This window comes from Hemitrygon akajei, chromosome 7, assembly GCF_048418815.1.
Source record: "Hemitrygon akajei chromosome 7, sHemAka1.3, whole genome shotgun sequence".
Lineage (NCBI taxonomy): Eukaryota > Metazoa > Chordata > Chondrichthyes > Myliobatiformes > Dasyatidae > Hemitrygon > Hemitrygon akajei.
In genome coordinates this window covers 94,854,200-94,877,568 of record NC_133130.1, presented here as the reverse complement: position 1 = coordinate 94,877,568, position 23,369 = coordinate 94,854,200, and positions in this window count along the sequence as shown.

Genomic DNA, 23,369 nt, shown 5'->3' with positions numbered 1-23,369 from the left:
TGGGCTGACTTGAAACTACCAAAATGGCTGAAGTGTCGTAACTTCCGGTTCCTCTTTGAACCTGCTCTCCTCTTCCGGATTCATGAGTTTACTTTCTGTTTAACCTTGTGCGTTTACTATGATAAATATTAGCAATATGGATAAGATTATTAACTTTGTTTCTTGGAATACAAATGGTCTATACCATCCGATTAAATGGAAAAAAAATACTTAAAGTATTTCATAGAATGAATGCTAATATTTTTGCACAAGAGACTCGTGTGAGGAAAGAGGATAGTCAATGTTTTTTTTGTTTTGGAAGGATCTGCAGTACCATTCGAATTCTCAAGCTACAGTAAGAGGTGTTGCTATTTTTATAGACTCCTCAACCTTTTTCATTCATTATGAAACAATTTCAGACCCACAAGGTAGGATTTTGCTCCTCACTGGTTTACTTTTTAACCAAAAAGTTGTTTTAGTTAATGTCTATGCCCCGAATATAGACTGTCCCAAATTTTTAAGTGTTTATTCACATCCCTTCCTAATTTAAATGAGTATATGCTGATAATGGGTGGGAATTTTAATTGTTGTTTAAATCCCTCAATGGATAGATCTAAGTCTATCCAGGTTCTTCCAGATAAATCGGCCGCTCTCATTAACTCCTTTATGGTTGATTCTGGAATTTCTGAAATTTGGCGATTTCTACATCCTAAGGATAAAGAATTTTCATATTTCTCTCATGTTTATCATAATTACTCAAGAATTGACTATTTCTTTATTGGTCATTGTTTACTTACAGATGTTATTGACTGTCATTATGATTCTATTACTATCTCTGACCATGCACCTTTGAAGCTATCTATTAAGACAATGGATTCATCCTCAAGTGTTAAACCATGGCGGTTCAACTCTACTCTACTTCAGGATTCATGACTTTCTCAACTTTATTAAACAACAAATTGATTTGTTCTTTTCAACAAACTCTGCAGAAGAGATTTCTAATGGAATATTATGGGACACTTTTAAAGCATTTATCCATGAACAAATTATTTCATACTCTGCTGGAGTCAGAAAATGAATTAACACTGAAATACTTATGTTGGTTGATAAGATTAAAGCAATTGATAAGACATACTCTGTGACTCCTAGTAAAGAGCTTTATAAAAAGAGAGTTGAACTTCAAATAGAGCACAGTTTGCTATTACCCTCTTCAATTGAAAATCAATTAACCAAATCTAGACAGTTTTATATACATGGGGATAAATCTGGTAAATTATTGGCTAATCAATTGAAAACTGCTTCGGTTAAATGTCAGATCATTAAGATCCGTAAACGAGATGGTACTCTGATGGTAGATCATAAAGAGATAAATAAAGTTTCAAGAATTTTATAGCTCTTTATATCAATCAGAGTTTTCTGATGATTCTTCCATAATGAATGAATTTTTAAGGAAACTGAATATCCCGAAATTAACAGCCAAGGATTGTGTATCATTAGATGCACCCATTACCGAAGCCGAAATAAAAGAGGCTCCTGGTTTTACTGTGGTTACACTGTGGAATTTTAAAAATCTTTTTCTTCTATACTTTCTCCTTGGTTATGTAAAAATTTTAAGGGCACATTAACTGTAGGTAAGTTACCACAATCTTTTTATGAAGCTTTCATTTCTCTAATTCTTAAAAAAGACAAAGACCCTATTGAATATGCATCATATCGGCCTATATCTTTGCTGAATGTGGATTCCAAGATATTTACCAAAATTTTGGCCACCAGATTGGAAAATATCCTACCTCAAATCATTTCTGAGGACCAGACCGGATTTATTAAAAATCGTTATTCATCTTTTAACATTAGAATATTAATTAATATAGCTTATACTCCTTCATCTAGAATCCCAGAATGTGTCATTTCTTTGGACGCTGAGAAAGCATTTGACAGAGTTGAATGGCCATATTTATTTAATACACTTCAGAATTTTAACTTTAGTACAACATTTATATCGTGGATTAAATTAATACATTATAAGCCTTTGGCTTCGGTTCTTACCAATAATCAAAGATCTCCCTTTTTTCAGTTGTCTCGTGGCACGAGGTAAGGCTGTCCTTTAATTCCTCGACTATTTGACATTGCTTTGGAACCCTTAGCCATTGCTATTCGTGATTCACCTAACATTTTTGGTATTACCCATGGGGAAGGGACATATAAGCTATCATTATACGCTGATGATATGTTACTATATATCTCTGACCCTGAGAGATCTATTCCTGTTATGCTATCCTTGCTTGCTCAGTTTAGTAGCTTTTCTGGCTATAAACTGAATCTTAATAAGACTGAATTATTCCCATTAAATATGCAAGTTTAAATTTATAAACATCTACCATTTAAAGTAGTTACAGATAACTTTACCTATTTGGGTATTAAAATTACCAAGAAACATAAGGATTTACTTAAAGTTAATTTTTTGCCTTTAATTGAGCAGATTAAGCAACTCGTTACTAGATGGTCCCCATTGTCTTTGTCATTGGTTGGTCGAATCAATGCTATTGAGATGATAGCTTTACCTAAATTTTTATACTTATTTCAAGCATTACCAATTTTTATTCCTAAATCCTTCTTTGATATTATTGACTCTAAAATATCTTCGTATGTATGGCAGAATAAAGATCCTAGATTAAGTAAAAAATATTTACAGAAGTCTAAGAAGGAAGGTGGCTTGGCTTTGCCAAACTAAAGACTTTGGGCATTATTGGGCAGTTAATATCCGTTATTTAATATTTTAGACACAGGACTTGGTGGCAACACTGAATTCATGCCCAAGTGACATTAAGGAAAAAAATCTAGGTTTAAATCCCTATCAGAAGGGTTTAATAGCCATCATTTATAATATGATCGTGAAAATACAGCCAGGGATGTCAGATAAAATTAAGAATGAATGGGAAAAAGAACTTCGATGTCCCTTGCCTACAGAGCAATGGGAGAAAATTTTACAGTTAGTTAACTCCTGTTCTATTTGTTCTAAACATGCCCTAATACAATTCAAGGTGGTACATAGGGCCCATATGTCTAAGGACAAACTTGCTCGATTTTATTCTCACGTTAATCCAATCTGTGATAGATGCCATTCTGAAGCAGCTTATTTGACCCACATGTTCTGGTCTTGCCCTTGCTTACAAAAATATTGGAAAGATATTTTTGGTATCATTTCAACAGTTTTGAGTATTAATTTGCAACCTCATCCTATTACTGCAATTTTTGGCTTACCAATGGAGGGTAACAGTTATTTATCCCCTCAGCTCGACGGATGATTGCATTTGTCACACTAATGGCTAGAAGACCTATTCTACTGAACTGGAAAGAAATTAATCCCCCAACTACATTTCAATGGTTTTCCCAAGCTATATCTTGTTTGAGTTTAGAAAAAATCAGAAGTGTCATTTTTGACCCTTTGGTAAAATTTAATCAATTTTGTTCAATTTTATTCAATAATGGAGACCATTTATTCAACATTTTCATATGAGTTAAACTGACCTTTCCCGAACCTTTTTCTTATCACCTTTAGTTATTTGGATAGAGGTGTGGAGTTATTGACACTACTGTATATGCCTGATATGATACAATAGCCCATGTCAGTTAGGTTAGCTGTTGTTATTTTGGGGGGGCTCCACTTTTGTAATACAGTATGAGTTTGGGAGGTTATTATATCTGTGTTATTAACTCTTTGTATTTGTATTCCAGCCTTATTAATTATGTACTCTCAAGCTCTCTGTATTTGCTGTTTTTCTTCTTATGCTTTGAAAATTAATAAAAAGATTTAAAAAGAAAAGTTATAAATCTCTTTTTAAAGAAAATTTCATCACTGTTTTGGAGTATGTTAAGAAGGTACTATCAAACTGGCCTCCCGTTTCTTTGCCGCTGATTGGACATATCTATTCTATTAAAATGAATACTTTGCCTAAATTTTTATATTTATTTCAAGTCATACCTATTTTTATTCCTAAATCCTTTTTTGACTCTTCAGTTTTGATTATATCTTCCTATTTATGGAAGAATAAAACCCCCCGATTAAACAAAACTAATCTTCAGAAAACTAAAAAAAGTGGGGGATTAGCCCTACCCAATTATAGGTTTTACTACTGGGCAGTCAACATACGCCACCTTATTGGTTTTGGTTATATTATATTAATCACGAAGACTGTCTGGTCTGGGTTTCCTCAGAAGTTAATTCTGTTAATAAATCTTCTATTATTTCTCTTCTTGGTTCTTCAATTCCTCTATCCTTAAGTAATTTAACTCATAATTATGTAGTTAAACATTCTTTGAGGATTTGGTTACAATTTAGAAAATTCTTTGGGTTATTTGGTTTTTCACTCTCTATTTCTTCTAATTATTTTTTAAACCTTCTTTGATTGATGTAGTTTTTAAAGAGTGGAATAGACTAGGTATTAAATGTTTTCAGGATCTGTTTGTTGGAGATAGTCTTTCCTCATTTGATCAACCATTTATTAAATATAATCTTCGTAAAGCTCACTTTTTAGATAGTTACAAATTAGAGACTTCTTGCATTCTCAACTTCATACATTTCCGAAATGTCCAGATAAGAATTGATACAATTTTTATTCTGAAACCCTTTCATTATGGATCTATTTCTAATATTTATAGTATGTTGTTGGCAATGCAAAATATTCTGTTATATAAAATTAAAAACTTCTGGGAACAAGACCTACAGATTTCAATTGATAAGGGTACTTGGAATGAAATTTTTAAACTTGTTCACATCTCGTCGTTATGTGTGCGTCACTCTCTTTTACAATTTAAAGTGGTTGATAGAGCCTATATGACTAAAGACAAGCTCTCTCATTTTTACTCAGATTTCTCTCCATACTGTAACAGGAGTAATGTTGAAGAGGCCTCTCTAATTCATGTCTTTTGGTCCTGCCCACAGCTTGATAAATTTTGGAAAGAAGTATTTCCAACTTTCTCAGAGCTTTTTAAAGTAAACTTTAAACCCAACCCTCTGACTGCCTTGTTTGGCACTGTTGGAGGAAATGATTTTGTTCTTAAGCCAAATGATTTGCATCGTTTAGCTTTTATTTCTCTTTTAGCCAGAAGAGTTTTGTTGCTTAAATGGAAAGATGCTGCTCTGCCTACTCATGCCCATTGGTTGATCGATGTTATGTCATGTTTAAATTTAGGGAAGATTCGGTATTCTATTTCTGTACCTAGACAAGACTTTTTCACATTATGGGGACCTTTTTGGAACTACTTTCACCATCTTTGACTAGTTCATCAATGATGACGGCTATTATATGTTTGAATTTATGACTATATGTCCAGGAATTTTTTTTTCTTTTCTTTTAACCGAACAGCTGTTTTTTTTCTCTTTTTCTTTTTTTTTGTTATGGGTTTTGATTTTGTTTTAGATTAGAATAAAATATATCTTTTCAATATTACATTTAATTTACTATACACAGATATGGGGCATTTCAACTTTGTTTCTGTTTTCATAATATCATAGTGTATTTTGTATTTGTCTATGCAAGTAATCAATAAAAATATTGAAAAAGAAAGAAACTGCTCACTCTCTCCACTTTCGATCCCTCAGTGAGAATTGGTATGTGTTCTTTTGCCTTACCCTTCTTGAAGTCCACAGTCAGCTCTTTTGTCTTACTGACATTGAGTGCAAGGTTGTTGCTGCGACATCACTTCACTAGTTGGAATATCCCGATCCTGTACGCTCTTGCATCTCCATCTGAGATTCTACCAACAATGGTTCTATCAGCAGCAAATTTATAGATGGTATTTGAGCTATGCCTAGCCACTCAGTCATGGGTATAGATAGAGTAGAGCAGTGGGCTAAGCACACACCCCTGAGGTGCACCAGTGTTGATTGTCAGTGAGGAGGAGATATTATCACCAATCCACGCAGATTGTGGTCCCTGGTTAGGAGGTCGAGAATCTTATTGCAGAAGGAGGTACAGAGGCCTAGGTTCTGTAATTTATCAATCAGAGTTGTAGGAATGATGATATTGAATGCTGAGCTATAGTCAGCATCCTGACATGGGTGTTGGCGTTGTCCAGGTGGTCTAAGGCCATTTGAAGAGCCATTGAGCTTGCATCTGCTGTTGACCTGTTGTGCTGATAGGAGAATTGCAATGGGTCCAGGTGTTTGCTGAGGCAAGAGGTCAGTTTAGTCATAACCAACCTCTTAAAGCATTTCATCACTGTTGAAATGAGTGCAACTGGGCAATAATCATCAAGGCAGCTCACATTATTCTTCTTAGCCACTGGTATAATTGTTGCATTTTGAAGCAAGTGCAAACTTCTGCCCGTAGCAGTGAGGGGTTGAAAATATCCTTGAATACCCACCAGTTGGTTGGCACAAGTTTTCAGAGCCTTAACAGGTACTCCATTGGGACCTTCCACCTAACAAGGGTTCACTCTCTTTAAAGACAATCTAGTATTGGCCTCTGAGACAGGAATCACAGGGTCACTGGGTGCAGCAGGGATCTTCACAGCTGCAGTTATATTCTCCCTTTCAAAGCAGGCATTGAAGGCGTTGAGTTCATCTGGTAGTGAAGCATCGCTGCCATTCATGCTGTTGGGTTTCACTTTGTAGGAAGTATCAAGCAGATGTACTCCTGTTATGTCAGCACTAGCCTGAACTAACCATACAACTCTCCCCTCCGTTGGGTCAAGAAACGGTGACAAAGGGAGCCACAGTCAGGCAGGGATCCCAGCCCAATGACTAACTCTCAGCTGTGATCTGGTGCCTGCTATTGGGCACTTCTACATGGGCAGGAAACACTTGGAGAAGCTGACAGAAGAGATTTCCCTATGGGAAAGGGAATATAGGTACTTGGAAGGTCTGCAGTGCCTTTCCTTGGAGCAGAGAAGCTGAAAGCAGATTTGGCTGAGGTGTTGATAGCATCATATTACTGAGGTGGAAGTACATCTTCTGTTGTGGGAACTAATAGCCTGGAGTGACCATATTTGAATTTCGGAGGTTGTGTGTAGCGTGTGTTCAGTGTGTACAACAGAGGCCAAGGTCTCCATCACTGTGTGCATTGGGTGAAGGGGCAATAACCATAGATGGCTGATTTACAGTGATTGGTGCGAGACCCAGAGTGAAGATGGGGAGAAACTTCCAGATCGGGTAAGGTCTGGAATGAGCTGCCATGCAGGCTGATACAACCAGATTCATCGGAACAGATCTGCTCAACTCCAGAGGGAGACAAAGAATAGAGAGAGACAGTCATGGAACAGTGGATCACATTTAATAATGAACATTAATTCACCCGTAGAGCAGAGTGGAGAGCACATTTTAGAAAGCAGGGTGTGTACTGCATTATTCACCTGTTGTTGGAGATGAATTGGATTGAACCACCTGGGCAGTTCAGTCTCCTTGTTTGAGAGGAAGCTCACCCTTGTGACTTACCTGGGGATTAATGAACCAAGGATATTATTTTGTATCCCAAAAACAGCTTTTGTGATCTTACTTTTCTTCAGTATTAAAATACGCGTTTCAAATTAATTCCCGGCTTTAGTGGATTTTCCAACCTATTGTTCTGATGGCTTTTTTTAGAATAACTTGCCTAAAATTAAGCAATCCATTTCCCTGTTTGTTCAGTGACTGTAATTAATAGTGATCACATGGGAACAGCATATTTTACTTACTATTGGCCAAACATGAGAAATCAGATTTGTTTTCCTCCCTCTACTGATTCTATCATATCAAAGATATTTAGATCAATATTAAATGGACATCAGTCATTCATTTCCCATTAATTTAAACCATCATCTTCCTCATTACTGGAACCGAGAAACATTCAGGAAGAATACAGTCTTGCCCTTCATCATAATAGTTAATAGAATACATGGAAGAGGAAAGGGCCTATGTTGGGAATGCATTTAGACTGCATAATGGTCACAAGGTCTGGGAAAACCCATGCTGGTTACCTATAACTCCGCAGCCTTGAAGTAATGAGAAATTAGAGACTTGACACATGGAAGATAATGTATTTTAGATCATAAGACCAGAAAGATACAGGAGCAGAATTTGGCTATTTGGTCCATCAAGTCCACTCATTTCATCATGGCTGATTTATTAGCCATCTCAACCCAATTCTCCTGCCTTATCCATGTAACCTTCGAGGCCCTCACTAATTAAGAATGTATCATCCCTCTCTTTGAATTTATCCAGTGCCTTGGCCTTCACAGCTGCATGCGGCAATGATTCCATTAGTTCACCACTCTTTAGATAAAGGAATTCCTTGTTATCTCTGCCTTCTTTACTCCCAACTCAATCTGCAAGTTAACCTTTAGGGAATCGTGGATAAGGACCCCCAAAGTCCCTTTGCACTTCCGATTTCTGAATTTGCATTTTCAAAGGTTCAGACAGATACAGTAAATGGCTGTGTCCCAGGGAGTGTCTCTGAAAAGATGGACCTTGGGTGACAAGACGATAGATCCTTGAATGAGACGGCACAAGTGGATAAGGTGGTGAAGAAGGCTGATGGATATTTGCCTTCATCAACAGTGGTGAATAACATAAGAGCAGGGACAAAATGTAACAACCTTATAACATATTGGTTTCATCACACCTGGATTATCATCTGGTCATCACACTCCAGGACACGTGTGATTGCACTAGAGAGATGGACCAGGATGCCTGGAATGTAACATTTCAGTTGTAGGTATGGATTGCATTGGCTGGAATTTTTACCCTAGAACAGAGAATGCAAAATATAACCTGATCAAAGTCTGGGAAAATACGAAGGGACTAGATGAGGGAGATTGTTTGAAACTATTTCCCTTGGTTGGCATGGCTAAAACGTTTCTCCCAACAGTGCATGGGGTGTAAGTAAGGTGAAGTGCTACAGGCTGTCTTGTCTGCTGTGAGAGATGATTCTCACAGGTCAGAGAGGAGCAAGTAATGCAGATGCAAGGCTTCACAACTATTCACAATCAGAATATGAATCAGGTTCATTGTCAATGAATTATATATAGGTTCTTATATGACAGTTGAAAGCAAGAGAGTTGGAAGTCATGTCATTATCAAGAGCTGGGTCACTGTGCAAATGCGAGGAAACTGACAATGGGAATCAAGGGAAACCATCCAGTGTTTGGAGAAGTATCTCACACAGTCGAATATGGTGGTGGTTGTTTGAAGTCAAATATCAGGGATATCACAGCAGGAGTTCCTCAGTGCTGGGTCTAAGTCATAACCTTCTGTGGCTACATCACCAGTGACCTTCCTCCCATGATAGGGTCCGAAGTTTGGATTGTTCAAAATTCAAGATTAATGTTATTTCCAGTATACAAATGTAAATGAGAACAAAATAATTGTTATTCCAGGTCTGATGCAGCACAAAATAAAGCACAATAAGATAGAGAACACAATGATAATAATAAACACAATTAATATAATTACATAAGAGAGCTTATACATATAGATTAATTGTATGTCCATAAAGTGACACCAGGCACAAGAATTTCTGTAATAAAGAGATTCAGGTGGAAAATGATGTAGTAGTGGTTGGAGTTGTGGTGGGGTGGGTTAGTGGGTGGAGGTGTTAATCAGCCTTACAGCTTGGAGAGAGTAACTGCTTTAGAGTCTGGTGGTCCTGGCATAGATGCCCTGTAGCTTCCTCCCTGATTCGAGTGGGACAAATAGTTCATGAACAGGGTGGGTGGGATCCTTCATGACGTTACTGGCCCTTTTCCAACACCTTTCTGTGTGTATATATATATATACTGATGATTGTCCAATTTCCAAACCGTTTGTCATCCCTCTTAGAATGAACAGCCCAGGATAACTTTCAAGCATGGGTTGAGAAGTAATGAATAACACATGCTGGGCAATGGCCATCACCTAGAGTCCAACCACCTACGCTTGGCATTCAATGGGATTTTGGTCACTGGACGACCCATCAGAAGCTCCTTGGGGCCAGGTCTAAGTTATTACATTCTGTGGCCACATTACCAATTCCTTTCTCACATTGTTCCTTCCACACTCCATTCCCAACAGCTTCCATGTTTATACTCAACACATCCCCGACTCTCCTCTACATTCTTTATCACATTACCACTCCACTCACATTTGGCTCCATTCCCTCTTCCCTTCCACCCTCCAGTGAGGAGAATTCATGGAAGACTTGTCAAGCAGTAAAGTTATGTGGATGGGAGATGGACAAAGTCATGAGTGGGTCACTGTTACAAGTCCACAGTGGGTAGGATAGGTTAAAAAGCCTCCTTTGTGTTTCCAGTTTAGTGACCTTCAGTTTCCATCCCAGTGCTTGTACACCAGGTGCATCTGACCAGATTCTGTTGTTTATTTGTTAATTGGTGTCTCAGACATGGTGTTAATGCTGTAATGTGTTTATTCTGATCCCAGTAACTAACAATGATCACGTCACTCTATGGTCCCTGCCTGTATAAATAAAGGCTCTAACTGAGTGAGTGGACTCAAAGAACAATTTTTTTTCTGTAAACATGGGAAAGAAAGAACTAGTCTACCTGATTGTTGATATTGCATTTTATTTCTACCGGATCCTGGCAGTCGTTGGAGTTCTCTGTAAGTCTTTCTAACCATTGCCACCTTGACAGGTCTGATATGGAATTTGGTTTTGGATTTGTTCAGCCTTGCTTATTTCTGACAATTATTCCAGGTCTGAAGTATCACTGATATTCTTCTCTTTTACCCTGATTTTACTTGGTCTCTCAGTCACATGTACCGGCTTTCAGTCTTATTACCTTCATCCCGTACCTTTGGATTTGCACTGTGTTTGGGTGTTGGGTCCCAGATCACTTGATTTCCAAGTCCTGCTGGTTTATTTACACTGTTCCCCTGAAATTGTGATGTATTATATGTAAATAGACCCATGTTGTTCTATATCACGGTCTGCAATGTGAGATAATTCATCCAATGTCTTCAGTGCTATTAAACTCTGCTGATGAATTGTGTGCAAAGGAACAATGAACGTGCACTTCTGGAGTTCTTACAACCAGCCTAGAATCCTCAAACCCTAAAACACCCAATGAAGTTCCTTGAAATGTGGCCACAGTTGAAACTAGTGTTTCATTTCATGTTGTCCCTCAGTCTGATTTCTCTAGCTTCCCTCCATTTACTGTAAGCACGTCTTGTTTACAACACCAGCCTTCCACTCACTGGTTCCTGATCCCGACAAACACTAGTGATTAGCTTGACTGTACATTGAAGCACACAGTGGGGAGTGGAGAACGATGATAAAAGCCATTTCCAAAAGCAGGAATGCAGAGGCTGAGAGATTGTGTGGGGTTAGGAAGGAGAAGCCAATGACAACTTGGCAAGTGGTAAAGTTGCAACACAGGAGGTGGACAAAGGCGTGAGTGGATCCCTCTCATTTGAGTTGAATCAAATCAGCGAGGATCGTTCTGGGCAGCCTGCAAGTGTAATCATGCTTCTGGCACTCAGACAGCATGCCAAAACTCACTAAGCCTAACCGGGAGGAAACTGGAACACCCAGAGGAGATACATGAGGAAAGCATACAAACTCTTTAAGGACAATGGCAGGAATTGAACCCCAATCTTACAGCTCACTGTAAAGTGTTGCATAAAGTGCTGGACTGCCATTTCACCCCAGTGACCGCGCACTACAAATAACCCACACTGACCCCACTCTTCTTGCACGTGACGGCCAGATAGCTAGCTTGCCTGTCCTCAGTTAGTTTTTGCAGGGTAACCAGATTCTGCCCTCCCGAGCTGCCGTTGAACCAGCGTCTGTTGTCAGAGTGTGAGCAGGAATTGACTGCAAGTAGTCAAAATAATGAGGTGAAGAGAGAGGAACAAAACCCATGTAAGACGGAAGAAGGAATGTTCTGACATTTCCATCCTGAGGTTGACATGGTTGGGTTTACCCGCAACACTAATTATTCAGGTCAGGTGAGAGAACAATATGTTCCCTGTGAGAACGAGTTAACCCAGCTGGATGTCCAACTCCTCAAATCATCCAAGCGGTTTCCATTGTTGGCCATGCTGGGTGCTCCACTGGGTGACTGACTAGAGCCTCACTACCTCTTTGATTCCAGTTCTAGCCCATCCCTGAGGTAAAATATGGAAACCCAAACGCCACACTGCTGAGTCTGTACTGAGGAATTTTACTGCACCAGTTCAACTCATTACATCTTGTGTTTCATGGACAATTTATCTGTTCACCCATATTCCCCTCATTTATTTCATATCAGTTGTTAAACCTGCAATAATTAACAATCACTCCATTTCTCCCCTTCACTTGACTAATTCACATTATTTACTTCTCCAATATTCACAGCTAACTTGGTGGCAATTGTAACTCTGTCACGAGGGCGGTGTGGACTCTCCAAAGGTGTCACTTGGTATCTTCTGGCAATGGCCGTGGCAGATCTACTTGTTGTCATATTTAATGTCATTCTCAAGAAGATACTTTTCATTTTTTACTCTCCCGAGTGCAAGATTATTGATGCAATGGGTTACATTTCCATTGCCTGCTCTGTCTGGCTCACTGTTTCCTTCACCTTGGACCGGATGGTGGCCATTTGCTTCCAGAGGCTGAAGATCAGATACTGCACTGAGAAAGGTGCAGCTATTGTTATTGCAGTGGTGAGTGTGCTGGGTGTGTTAACCAACATCCCGTGGCCCTTCAGGTACGAGGCACAGAAATGCTTGGAGTCGTATCACTTTCAAATATTAACAGCGTGGGAAGCTTTTTACTGGGGCCACCAACTTTTAACCCCAGTCGTTCCTTTCGTGCTGATCCTGGCGCTGAATGCTGTGACTGTCAGTCACATCATTAGGGCCAGTACAGTCCGCAGGAAACTGAGGGGTCAGCAGAATGGGGAGAAGAAGGACGACCAAGAGATGAGGAATCGAAGAAGATCCATTATTTTGCTCTTCACAATTTCAGCTAGTTTTATCTTGTTCTGGATGACACAGGTGGTAAGTCTCACAATTCAGCGAATCAAAGGATCGTATTCTGTACTGAGAGGTTATTATTTTATCCAGGCACCATTGGAACAATGCTTCAATTATTCAGCTCCTGCACCAACATGTTTATTTATGCCATCACTCAGCGCAAGTTCCGGGAGGAGATGGTAAATAGCACAAAATATCCCTTTACAGCCATCCTGCACTTCATTAGATGCTCAGAAAAAACAGGAAAATCCATCCCTGGGTAATTGTTATTGTTCCCGACCAGCAAACCCCGCTTGAAGGCATACATCGAAGAGCTCTGAGTATGAGAATCAGAACATCCACGTTATCATCAGGCGAGGGATTCCCCAGGATTCATAAAAATGTTTAGAAAATAAGGAAAACTTGTTTTTTCTCTTCTTGTGTTTAGATTGCAGAATTGGAGAATTGGTTCTATTCAACAAGAATAAAAGACAAAAGATAGTCAAATGTTCCACTGACATTTATTCCAGACTGAAATGAGCGGGTTTGAAGGGAATGAAAAAAGGGTTGAGGAGGGACATTGATGGGTTTAGCTTTGTGCACCAGTCTGCGTAAGCCAGGTGGCGGGTCACTCTCGGGTTCTCCACCTCTGCTGCCTTTTATCTCTGCTGACAAGTGGGAAAGCAGATTCTCACCTCCCTATCACTTACTTTATCAAGATCACAAAGGCAAAGTCTCCCCAATAGTTTGTGTTCATCAGAGCTGTGAAACACAGACCAGTACACTGTGCGGACTGGTTTTAGTTTGAAAATGTGTTCCATGCTAATGTGAAATGGGTGGACAATAAATGAACAGGGTTGGGGAAACACTCTCAGTCCATGCCCAGTTCACTGGGTGGTCTGACAATTGGAGTAATTGGGAGCTGTCAGTTTGGAAATGTCCTTTCCAGGGTCGGAGAGACTCAGGATGGATGTAAAAGTCAAACGAACTGGAGAATGAAGGAGATGTGGAGCCAGAGACAACTTCTGTGATAGATCATCTGCAAATGATTTTCTAATTACCTTTTTATAATAAAAACAACAAAACTATATTACTCAACTTTGCAGATGACAGATGAGATTATATATCAAACCAATCCTCATCCCAGCATCTCACTCGAAGGGTTTCTGGAGGAATAATTACTTTCATCCTCAATCTCCTGACTGCTTAATGCAGTCAATGGACAACCTGTAAAAATCCCACCAAAGTTTCAATGTTTCTGTAACCTTCACCTTCAAGAACACTGAATATTGCCAGGGTACATGATTGTGCTTGCTCCTTCACCCATCCTTCCGCCCCTCTTCCTTCCTCATTCCTGGGAATATTATAATTGTTACATTTATTTACTCTTGTCCCTTCACCACTCACTTCCTGTGAGGGCAACGAGGTCTCTGTCAGTCTGTGAAACGCTTACTTCAAATTCTCAACTCCAGAGAATGACAACACTCAGTCTTCATTCTGTCTTTCTTCATGTGCACCACCATCCAGCTGAATACACAGCTGATAAAAGGCAAAGGTCCATCCCCTTCACTCCCCACCCCTACACTCCAAGACTTTGTGGTCAGGTCACCCATTGAGAATGGAGGCAACGACTGATCCCTTCACTTGGTCTCCAGCAAATTCTCTGTGAGCTGACCTGACATCAGGGAGAAAAGCCCAGTGCTGGAGAGCTTTCTCATGCTTTTGTATCCTGCTCCTGCCCAATTGTGGCTTGCTTTCTGTTAGGGAGGTGAGCTGTCACTCTGCAATGCAGTTGTTTCCATTTCCCCCTATTCCAGTCCTTGATCTCTGAGAATTACATCAAACGCTCCATTTTCCTTCCTTGCAAGGTCATCAGTATCTTCGCATCTCCCAATTTTGAATACTGTGGTATTGCTTTCTATTGCAGGACGGAAGTATGATATTGGACCCACAAGTCTAATCAACACTAATCCTCCATAGAAACAGCTTCTAATCTGGCTGCCCAAATAAAACATTCAGCTGAATCCTCTGCAGGAGAACCCATGATTGACATTGACCTCTGGGGAGCTGGTCCCTCTACCAAACCTCTCTCCTTCCCTAACTACAACCTACTTGTGTCTAGTCTGACAAAACATGCAAATACTACCTCAGGACAAACGTCTAAACTGTGCATGATGTCAGTACCTCAGCTGGTGGCTTTTCATCATCTTCATCTTCTTCCTTTTCTAGACTTAGTTTCTGCTTTTAGTTGTTTCAAAGTGGAAAGACAAGCGCGCTGGGTTACAATACAGGAAGCTCAAAGTTCCAAGCACATTTATAATCCAAGTCTGTACAGAGTACACAAACATGAGGTTTGTCTTTGGGCAGACAGTGAAACAAAACAAAGAATCTCCATAGACCCCGTTTAAAGAAACCCCCCCCACACACAAGACCTTGAGACATGTGAAAGTAAAGAACAAATCACGCAAACAGCAAAGAGTGAGCAACTAACACACAAAACGTTAAACTTCGAACTGTAGAGACCCCATAAATGAGTCCGTAGCTACGAGCTGCCGAGGTTTATAAAGCAGGTCCAGGAGCTGTTGGCCATGGCTTCAGCCATCGAGTCAGTCAGTTCAGTACTGTGGCGATGGCTGCAGGCCACAGCAACGGATCCAGCTCCCTGCAAATAGTAAAGTGCGTTCGGCACTCAGGACATTAAACATCGAGCCACAGTGAGTCCACATGCACGAGCTCAAGCCACTCAGGCAGTCGAACTTTCCAGCTTGGGACCCAAGACTCCTGCACCTTAGGCTACAGCAGTGAGAGGGAGACCCAGGCTGGCAGCACTGGACACCCATTCAATTTCGGCTCTCACCGTCATTGATTTTAAACTTGCTTGTCACTTTAATCAGCGTGGAGTAATGGAGCCAACCACAGGTTCGTATTCCACAATTAGGAATTGATGCAGCTTATACCCCCAGTGGCGGCCATAGTTGCACTTCATGTCGAATCCCCCCGGAGATCACAGACGTACCAAATCGTTCGGTCGACCCAAAACTACATTCGTAAAAGTGAAATTACAAGCTGCAACCAATCCCAGTTCAGAAGAAGAATAGTTAGAAGAAATATATCCAGTAGTTTTGTAAGTTGTCTGCAAGATGTCATTGTTGGTCACTGGCACTATCTTGCAGGAATGAGGGAATGAGTTGGGATGAAGGCAGAACTGTTCATAAATCTGAAAGGCTGTCAAATAAGAGGAACAGGATATGGGAAGGAGCATTATACCTGAAAATACCACCATCATCTATTGATTGCTCCACTGCTTGCCACAGGAACGCTTGTTCTAATAATGACAACAGAATGTTCAAGCTGTCACCCACCAGTTAGCTGCTGTTGTTTCCATGTCTTACAAAACAAAATCAATGTATTTTACTGAGACATCTTTGGTTGAACAGCTTGACTTGGTTGAATGGATTTTGTGCACAGATTTGGATGTGAGATCTTCCCCAAAGCTCATTGTACGAGGGGACAATCACTATGAAGTACATGTCAGCCATTGCCGATCCAAGAGCTGAGCACTTTCACTTCAGAATGTGCAACCAACATTTGATCAGTTGGGTGAGATCACAAAATCTTTTCCAACATTATTGGCGAAATACATATGTTACAATTTCTATTTCAATTACCTCATCGACGTAAAAAATGCATTGCCTATTCCTACTGAAATGAATTATACTACAAACGTTTGTAGTTTCTACACGTTACTTTATGGAATCCATTATCTCAACAATCTCATTGAGTGATAGTGGGGGTTTACTTGCTGCAGATACAAGGGAACATAATAGAACAGGAATACCCAGTGCTTCAGGACCACCATTAATCATTACAGACCGATGCTGGAATGGTGTTATCGACAATTAAACAGGCTGCACTATCGTCTTCTTGCCACATTTGCAGTTACTGGTAAGAAGCCTTTAATCTGTTCGTATTTAAATTTCTCTTGCAACTCTGTTTGTATCTCTCATCTCCACTGACATTTGTCCTCGTCATCCTCTCTCATCAACGTACCCCACTTCACAGAGTAATACTTTGAGATGCAGAATTTGAATGGATGTGGCAAATGGTAAGAGGTACGAGCAACTTTCCACAATATTCTCCAATGGTAGATAATCTCCAGCTAGAGAACAATGACACAGAACTGTAGGAATACTCAACCGTCACACTCAAACTTCTCAGTGGCAAATTGCCCGTTGAGCCAAATGAAACATTGCTTTACACCTGAACTCCAGACACTGTCCACAACACTCCTAGGACAACTGTGGAACGAAAGCCTCAAAAAGCAGAGGTGCAAAAGGACTCCTCATGCAGGATTCTCTAAAGATTAATTTCCAGGTTGAGTCTGTGGTGAGGAAGACAAATGCAATGTTAGCATTCATTCCAAGAGGACTAGAATATAAAAGCAAGGATGTAATGCAGATGTTTATAAGGCTCTGGTGAGACATCACTTGGAGTATTGTGAGCAGTTTTGGGCCCCTTACTTAAAAAAGGATGTACCGACTTTGTGGAGAAGGTTCAGTGGAGATTCAAGAGAATGACTCCAGGAATGAAGGACTTATCATATGAGGAGTGATTGATGACTCTGGGCCTTTACTCACAGGAATTTAGAGGAATGAAGGGGGATCTCATTGGAAGCCTTTTGAATGTTGAAAAGGCCTAGTTAGAACAAAAATGAGGAGGAATTTCTTTAGATACCTCAAGTGAGCATAGAGGTGGTGGTGAGCAGAGATGGCTGTCATAACAGTATTGGAAAATAAGCATATAGACTGAAGCATCTGAGCTAGAATGAAGATACTGGGTGAACTGGATACAGGGAGAGTTAGCACAAGTATTGATGCATTTTAAATGAACTTCGTATGGAGAATGCAATACAGAAGACTGGCCAGAAGGGCAATAGAAAGGTTCAGGTTCATAAAAAGTAAGGTTCCAACACAGATAATGAGAAACAAGCACCAGAACCAATCAAAGATGCAAAGTTCAAAATGGGCAGTCCAGTCGTTCAAAATGGGCAGTCCAGTCAACGGCAAAGAAACGTGGTTCAAAGTTCATATTCTGGGCCAATATCAGACAAACATTGTAAACAACTTGGTTCAAATTCAGCAGCTGCCAAGATGGAGTCAATGGTAATTCAATGAAGTATATAAGACAGATCAAAGTTTGCCTTGCTATAATTAGCTGCTCTAGAATTCTGCTCAGTACTGGGTGGAAGAGAGATTAGTCAAATGGCCCAAGAGCTTTGTCAACAAGGCTGGGGGGAAAAACATCATAAAAGATAGAGCAATGTAGAGAGACAAATAGACAGTGGTGACGCTGAGAGATCTTTCTCAAGGAGAAGCACAGCTGAGCTTTATAATCTTTTAACTGGATCTAGTGCTGTTCATTAATTCACTTCTCAGACAAGTCAAATTAGTGTAACCACAACTTAGAAACATTACTCCTATTTTATCTTTGTTTCATTTCATAATGCCAAATCCTTTCTGAATGCCTGGAACTTAAGACAGCACAGGAGGTTGGATGGGAAATAGTGATGAGCCAAAATGGCATCAAAGGATATAAGGATACATTGTCACCAACAACTTGTACTCGTTCCTCAATCACATTTTTATTTACTTGTACACAAGGAGAACAACATGGTCCTGTCACAAATTCTTCCAAAGTTTGTACAACAAATGCCATTTCTTTACAGAATTGACTAGTTGGATACAAATACTACCCAAATGGTAACCTGTGAATGTTCAGATTCCTTATTTGCTTAACCAATCACCAGTCACATTATAAAATTGAAAGCCAATAGAATAAAGGCCAATGATACTTCAAAATGAGTAAAGTAATTGACCAATAGTGAGTGTCACACTGGAATCCTTTGTTTGCATCCTTGTCTTGTCTTGAAATGTCAAATAGCTCCTGTCCTCTGTTGTGCAAAAGGAAGCCATTTTCTTCAAAGACCTTTATAAAAAAGACGTTTCTTGTCTAAGCCGACTGCATGGTCTCTGCCTGGACATTATCTTAATCTTTGCCTTGCCACAACTTCCACAGATGCAATCAGCAGAAATACTACAGAGGATTCATGTTACTGAGATTCTAGGAGCACATTTGAAAGGGAATATTTTCCAGGGTCACACAGAGCATGGTAAAGAAAAGGGAGACGGTAAGATAGACCTTTCTAACATTGAGACTGTGGAAAAAGCAAGGCAATTAAACATGGCACGAAGACACCATGGCCATGTCTTCAGGCAATTATAGAGCCATAGAGTCAAAGCACAGAAACAGGCTCTTTGGCCCTTCTATTCCATGCCAGCCTGGTCTTCTGCCCAGAGCAATCTATCTGCAACCAGTCCATACCCCTTCATACCTCTCTCTTCCATATACCTATCCAAACTTCTTTTAAATGTTACAATTGAACCCACTTCCGCTGGTAGACTATTCCACACTCAGTCCACCCTCTGAATGAAGAAGCTCCCCCTCAGATTCGCCATACTTCAATTCAGTTCAAGTTTAATTGCAATTTAACCATACTCTACATGAATACTCATGAATACAGCCAAATCAGACAGTGTTACTGCAGGGTCAAGGTACAAAGACACATTACCAACATTCACACACAACAATCATATAATTAGAGAATCCCCCCACCTCCCCAGCTTGATACCCAGTCCTCACACATGCAAGTCAACAAACCAATATGGAATATCAGTAAAATATGATGCAGAATATGCATGTATATAGACCAGAACCCCCCCCCCCCCCCCACCAGCCCACCTATATCATCTGTGAAGCAGCCCCAATGCCCACTAGGCAACACCGCAGCTTTGAGGCCCAGTTCTCACCTATATAAGCACATACCACAAATATATATGTACATAGTCCGGACTCCTCAATCCATTTGAAACCTTCAATCACCACAACTGCACTAGGCTGCCCCCAGTAGAGCGCATTGGTTTGGACCCCTCTTCCCCCAGCTGAAAAGCAAGTGACCCTGCGGCTTGAGGCCCCGGGTTCATTGAGTGCAGCCAAAAAAAATATGCAGTCGGCCACAACACAGCAAAACCCTGGGAGGGCAGTGACACTGTACCATACCGCCCCCTGGCGAAGTGCCAAAGGCTTCATCCCCTGCAAACAGGCAGCACCAAGGCTTCAAGGCGAGTCCTCGCTATGACTGAGGCCAAGGAGCTCCCCTCCATCCACCCCTGTCCTCATCCAGTAAATCAGAGAATTGAACATTCGGTATATGAGATTAACAAGGTCTAAAAGGGTCCTGTCATCACGAGAAAAGTGTACATGACGGCCACTCGCTATTTGCCCGTGAGCCTCTGTCAGCTCAGGCAGCAGCACGTTGTGCAGCTCCTTCATTATCTCCACCAGCCAGCAGCGACCTGATGGTGTAGACCTGCAGATCTTTAAGTTCTTAACGTATAGCAGGATCTTGCGATCATTAGAACATTCAAGTAGAATGGTAGCACCTTTCGTTGACCCCAGAGAAGCCACTACAACCAGTTGAACCGCCATCTTGCTGGAAGTCTCGTAACATATTTCTTCTTTCAGCCTAAACCTAGGACCTCTAATCCTAGTCCCACCAAACCTCAGGAGAAGATGCCTACAAATATTCACACTATCTACACCCATCATAATTTTGTATATGTTTATAATATCTCACTTTATTCTCCTGTGTGTCAGTGAACCCAGTCTTTCGCTATAGCTCCTTTGGATTTATTCATTGATGTTCTAAATTGTTTGGGCATACTTAGCATCAAGTTGGCTAAAATTCTCAGTCTTTATCATTAACAATTTGTATACAGTATTGATAATGTATTTTCTAAACTTCTTTTTCAGCTATCAAATTCCTCTCACCATTATTCTACTGCATTACATGCCCAATTCCATCTGTTAATGAAGGTTTTGCTGAAGTGCCGACACTGAGGGTTTGATCTGGCCTGAATACAATGATATATTGCAGATGGCTGAATAAACTTGAGCTGCTCATTGGCAGATTTAATATCTGCCCAGTATTGGACAATGTGTGTTATCTTCTCAGTAACAGGAGGTTGGCTGTATTGTCATAAAGAGCCTATGGGAATATTGGCAAAGTTTGCTTTATTCCCCAGAATGAAAGTTTGGACAAGGTGTTCTTAATTATCTATCTTAGAAGTTTGAGAAAGGAGTTTGTCAGTGTAATTATGTGCTCTCTCCCAATAGGTTTGAGACTCTTTTTTGCTGCAAGTATTTATTTCATTCTGATTTAAATATTTTATTCAAACAATATCCTTCACCCTTTCAGGCAGTACATTCTAAATATCAACAATTCAATGCACAAGAATTATTCTTGCAGTTTGTCTCTGCAAGGATCTGTAACCTCCAGACATTACAAATACATAATTAGAAATGTGAATCAGACAATCAGAATAGGTCATGCAATTGCCTAGCATTTAGTAATTGTCTGGAGAACATTAATTTTCTAGGTTTATTTGCATATTCCTTGATCCCATTTGTCCCCAAACGTCTAGCATCCTCAATCCTGAATATATTCATTTATTAATCTACTGAGGTAGAAAATTAAAAAGATTCATAAAAATTCTGAAGGAAGAGGTTTCTCAACGAAGGTCTGAATATTTGCTGAGGCGTGAGAAGACTGTTGACCTTAGCTCTAGAGTTGCTGATCAAATATCTACACTCAGAGTTACAGAAGGGATACAGACCCTTTTGGCCTATGAAGTCTGAGCTGACAATCAAACACCTGCTTTTACCATAGTCCTCCCCAAAGAAAACCAACACGGTGAGCGTAAGAAAGTGCAAACTCCACACAGAGAGTACCGGGGCAAATTCAAAGCAAATCCATAGGGACGATAATCTATTCCCCTCATAGTTTTGCACACTTTGTTCAGGACACACCCTGCTCTGGGGTAAAAAAATTACTGGCAATCCTTATAACTGAAATGTTCCAAGCATCCCATCTGCTTTCTTCATCAAGTTATCCACCTGTGTTGCCAATTTTGGGAAGTTATGGTCTGGTAACTCAAGGGCTATGTTTTTATCAATACTGCCTTGGACCCAACCTTTTACTGTTTCTCTATCCCTGATTTGACCTTCCAAAATTCATCTCTTTGAACTTATCAAGCTCCCCCAGGCTCTCATTTCATCAAGACTTCACATTTATAGACAAAAGCACCCAGTGTGGGTTTGCCTGGACCTTGTGACTTTTTTTCATCTTAGACACAAGCTCAACACAAGCCCCTTATATTGAAGGGCAAGGATATGTTATTGCTGAATATTGCTTCATGTAAATTAAAGATTAATATTTAAATTACTGGGAAATAAATGGTTGGGGTCAGTTAAAAGTGGCTCCAAAACAGCCTTTGCAAAGATACTCTGTGATAGAATCAGTGGTGGGAGGGATACAGCTTGAAATTCTCATGTTTGGCCAACAGTAACTAAAATCTGCAAAATCAATGTTCCCATGTGACCAATATCAATTATAGTCACTGAACACACAGGAGACATGGGTTGCTTCATTCAATTCATGCTGTCATGAAAGTTCAACAAAACAACAAACTGAGTAATTAACTAAAGCCAGCAGTAAACTTGAAACATTGTCTTTCAATGCTGAGGTAAAGTAAGATACCAGAAGCTGTTTCTGGGATATAAAGTATTGCTCTCATTTCATAGATCTCCAGTCACTGTGCAAGTGTCCTCTCTGACATGGAGACTGAACCACACACACGAACCATTCCAATTCAACTCTACCAACAGGTGAACAATGCAGACACTCTCTGGTTTATAAAGTGTTTTTTTCTGTTCCTGTTATGCTCTTTCTGTGAATTAACATTCATTATCAAACACGTTCCCCTAATCACTTCCTGTCCCTTTGCCTTTTTTGTCTCTCCCGGGTGTTTAGCAGATCTGTACTGACCATCACTGTTGAATCGAGATACATCAACCTGCTCGGCAGCTCAATCCTCACCTGGCTGAGTGGAAGCTTCTCCCCATCCTCACTCTGGCTCTTGTACTAATCACCATAAATTGGTGACCTCCAGTTATCCCCCCTTCACCAACTGCACACAGTGAGTAAGACCTTGTTCTCTGCTGTACACACTGAGCACGCACTGCACACTGCTTCCGAGGCTGTGTGGCAGGATGCAACAGCGAAGGTTATCTCTCCAGGCAATTAATGGCCACAGTATTAATGATAGAAAAATAGAATAATTAGTTTTATTTGTCACATATATATAGTACCTTAAGAGTATTCAGCCCCACACTTATTTTCACATTTTATTGTCTCATTTTCTAAATTTAAAATATATTGAAGTAGGAACTTTTTTAGGCCCATCTACAAAACATTGCGCAACATGTCAAATCAAAAGAAAAATTCCAGAACCTGTCAATTTACTAAAAATTGAAAATGAAAATAGTAAGGCTGAAAAAGTATTCATCTCCTTAGTAATTTCTATTC